Below are 4,855 nucleotides of genomic sequence, written 5' to 3'. Positions count from 1 at the left end.
ATTACTTCGGCTGCTATAGAAAATATATCCTCGGAAAAAATCAATTACAATTATAATTACTGTATTATAGTTATACGAGGCTTAAAATATATAAAATAGTTTACCATGACGTAATAAACAATTTTCTTTGCAGCTGATGATTTACAGAAAACGAGTGATGCTGAGTACGGAAAACATTAAATTGAAATGGCTAAGTTGTCGGTCCGTCACTGGTTGAATAGCCTGGTAGTCTATGCAGCTGGGGCGGATACATATACAGCTAGGCTATTCAGCCGTGAACCCATAAACATATCAGATTATATTTACTGTATGTAGTTAAGTAGGAAGCAAAATTATAATGTATGGAGACTAGCCTTTATTAAAATCAGGATATATTAATAATAATGGATGATCAAGTGTATTTGAAAAGAAAAGTCATCCAAATATTTCACAGACAAATATAATAATATGTAATACGTATTGATGTATATATGTAAACTAAAATTTTAAGTAAAAAAAGACAACAACATTAACAACTGTATAATTTATCTGTAACTAGAGCTACGTACTCTGATGTTTTTTAGTGGTTTTAAGTATAACCATTTTGATGTTTTATAAATTACTTTCTTTTATAAATGTACGCTCTTGGTTATGTCCAAATACCTCAGCCTGGACAGAGGTATGTGTGTGATTGATTTGACATTTCTGTAAGGTATCATTGCAGAAGTTTTTCATTTGAAGTCTTTGAAGTATACCTGTGTTATAAATATTCACAGCTATATAAGTATTGCTAGTAACATTCACATCCGGTCACGGCAAACTTTTTCGGAGGGAGAATTGTGAACTCTTGGAACAATCGGCCAGGTTTTTTTTTTTTTTTTACGGGATTAGCCCACCCAAGCACAGGTCACTGACCCACATCAGGGCCTGGGGGGAGAAAATATAATAATAATAATAATAATAATAATAATAAATACAAAATCGAAAAAAATAAACCAAGAGTGAGGAACGATATACAGTACAGTACACTGAGTACAGTATACAGTATATATTGTGTTGTCGATAGTAAGAGAAACAATTAAGACTGCAATTGTGTGTAAATGAAGCAGAAAGTGAGATCAACAACCTGGGACTTGGTCACAATTTTTGTGATACCATATGGTAGCAGGGTCTACCATTAGACTAACACATTATGACGGCACCAAGTGTGAGCTCTATCAAGACGCAGAGATGACTGTCAGGATTGTTATGTCATCTTTTAAATTGTTTCCTTGCTTGTTTGGGGGCGTCTGTCCGTTTGTTTCAATTTGAAGAGTTGAATCGTAAGATTAGGGTCATAACGGGTGAATGTGTTAGAGAGCATTCGAGCTTACTGTACTATTAGTAAGTGTTCGAGCCTGCAAGCGAGCATGGGTGGTGGTTTTAATCGAGTGTGTTCGAGACTGGTAAAAGAAAGTGTTCGAGACTGGTAAGTGAGCTTGTGTCTGGGACGTCAGTCAATTGACTCTATACTTTCTCATAGCGGAAGGTCGGTTTCCTCCTCCTTCTTTATCTGACGTGGAGGAAAACAATGAAGTTGAATACATGAACATATCCAGATATCTTTTGATTAGGAAGCACCCCCTTGATTTAAGAAAGGTATATACGGAATACCCTGCCTTTATATATATATATATATATATATATATATATATATATATATATATATATATATATATATATATATATATATATATATATATATACACCACGGTAAATAGGGATAATTACGAGATAAAGCTATTATATACACTTGGGACGACCATGTAGTACAGTAATCATAATGCACACCACATGTGTATAGCATCACTACTAATCTAACTTAACCTAACCATTCATTTCCCAAATTTTCCTCTCTTTACCTAATTTAGTTATAGTTTGATAACATTTTGATGGTAAACGACGTCATAGATTAGATACAACTTGAAAGGTTTTAACACTGAACAGCCAGCGGACGACCCACTTGCCTGCCAGGGAACCCAGTCCTCCACTTCAGCTGGGAATCGAATCCGCGACCCTCTGATTAATAAGTGAAAGGGAACTTGACAATTCGCGTCTTTCTGTGCACACTTAAATTTTGCCCAAATTATTATCTCCTTTAAATATTAAAATTGAAAGTGAGCCCCATCAGATTGACAGCCCGTTAGGGGTAGTGTAGATACAACACACTGAATATTAATGCTCGAGTTCGGTTCCTGAGAAGGTCTTTTAACAACTAAGTTAGTAAATACACTAGTTATCACCAATTAAAGGATAAGAGAGATACAGCTGCGTGTCAGGATATTCGCTAAGTTTACCAGCGTTAATGATGACGCATATTGGCTAGACTGTCGAGCACTTCCCCAAAATAGCTGCTTCTGGCGTTTGTATACGATTTTTTTGTTATTTAAAGAAAATAAAGTTGAGGGAATTTACCGACTGGTGTATTGTTACATAACAAAATAATGTAAGTGGATCTTATATTTTGTACGATGCTAAAAAAACAAAACATTGAAAAGTTATCTCCAAATCTTCCCCCACGATACTTCTCATGAACATGGTTAGGTTATTGACAAACGACGTAAAGATGTGTAAAATTTGCATTTGCATGATCACTGATCTGTTTACACACACAAACACAGGTTTTAATCCAGTCTGTCGTATGTGTTATTTGCTTCTGAAAACAACAGATTTACTCTAAAACTAATGCATACGAGTTAGAGTACGACGCTGTACTATATGCTGACCCTAGATTCAATTTACAATTTACAACACGTCAGAAATCATGGATATAAGACATGTAGAATAAAAACTATTAAGAATACAGCATTGTTTTTTGCACCGTTATCTCCTTCAACACATCACGAAATCTGGTGTCCATTTTGCCGTGGCTGCAGCTATGAGGAATGTACAGGGTATCCGGAAGTCTGGACTCAAATAAAAATAAAAATTTTGTTCTTAAAGGTTAAACAAACACAATTGTCGGTTTTACAAATAGCAGGAAATATAATACTCTTTGTCTATCAGTCAATAGAACATGGAACTGGTGTTGCTATATGTTTCCAGGAAAGTCAGTGGGAGGGTACTAGTTATTTCATGATAAACACCTGTATATGTTTATGAAAATTCTTAACCTCTTAAACGACGGGAATGTGTGGCAGGTTTGCAAGGGAGCGCGTGTGTAATTGCAAGAAGGCGTGCCAGTATATTCTTCACATATGGGGATGATATATATAACGTCTTAGCAGTCAAACTCGTGCGCCAAGTATGGTAGAGCGAACACGGAAACTCTTTCAGAAAAAACAAATCCATCTGACCAGAAGACTTCATGTTTTACCAATGCCCAAGTCAACGAGCCCGCAACATTTAAATGAGTTACATCCCAATGATATTTCCCAGCCTAATCAGTGGGGGTTTTGTATTTGACTGGGCTTATGCCGACATTGCAGGTACCCTAGATCCTTACAAAATCCGGCAACATGAAAACCTCCACCACTCGCAGGTCTTGTCGTCTTTCTTTATTTCATCTACCGCATCCGAGAGAAACTATCTTCCAACATCTTCCTTTGTATCAAGTCCCTTGGGGGTCCAATGGCGATTCTAGGGATTTTATTTCTTGAGTGGGAGGGGGGGGGGGCAAAGGCTTAGACATTTCCGCAATTTGTGTGACTGAAGGAGCACTCAGGCACCAAGCAAAGCCTAGAGTAGGTTGTAGTCATGCCTCAAAAGTGTGCTTCCCTACTTTCACTATTTCCCTACCTACATTATGCTTCCTTACCTTCACTGTGTTTCCCTACCTTCAGTATGCTTCCCTTTCTTCATTGTATTTTACTCCTTTTAATGTGCTAGTTTGGTTCCCTACCTTCATTGTGCTTACCTTCCTTCATTGTGTTTCCCAGCCTTCAATGTGCTTCCCTTGTTTCACTTTATTATATTTTAATGTTATTACTATTGTTATTGTACCCTCTGGCTGTAGGGTAGTCACGTCCCATACTCCACCATCTACATGGAGTGGCACCACAACAACTGAGGTACACTCTTACCAATGTTATTTTTTTAACATGATGAACAGTTGAATGGTTATAATGAGTGTTAAACGGGTAAGGTAAGCACTTGACACCTTCATACCTGTCACATTTATTAATCAACAGCTCTGTGTTTTTTATATTTAGATAGAAATAAAACAACAATCGCGCATACGGTAAAACTCTGTGAACTTACTACCAACACAGTTTTACATTTAAAAGTGGCATATATATATGCTTCCCAGTTTGTCCTACATAATTCCCATTACAATTGCAACATGGAATGCAGTAAACACTTCCATTTACATTCAAGGTTGGGCTATTCTTGATTAATATATTAGTAATAGTTGAGTCATATATGTACATGAAATATATATATATATATATATATATATATATATATATCTTGATAAAATCACACGGGAAAATGGAAACAACGGAGTACCTTAGCTTTCGTCTTTATTCAAGACATCTTCAGAGGCAACTGGATTACATGGACAGAGAGAGGCTTAAATATACAGGGTGACCTAAAAACATGAGGTCAGGTCATAATGATGACATCCACTAATCCCCACACCAACACACACGTAGAGGAGCTTAAGAGAAGGGTGGTGACGTGACTAGCCAGGTCAGGTCAGAAAAAAGGACCCACAAAATAACTATCATACATCTAGATCAAAGGTTTTCAAAGCATTTTTAACCTTGGGCCACTGACAAATAAATTTATGTAACATATCAGTTTTGAACTGACCATCACTAAGGTTTATTGATTTTAATTCCTTAATCAAACTAGCTTCAACCAGAAGTCTTTCTGTGACACAAGGTGATTTGAA

This window comes from Homarus americanus, unplaced genomic scaffold (assembly GCF_018991925.1).
Source record: "Homarus americanus isolate GMGI-L3 unplaced genomic scaffold, GMGI_Hamer_2.0 scaffold32583, whole genome shotgun sequence".
Lineage (NCBI taxonomy): Eukaryota > Metazoa > Arthropoda > Malacostraca > Decapoda > Nephropidae > Homarus > Homarus americanus.
This window is presented reverse-complemented; position numbering follows the sequence as displayed.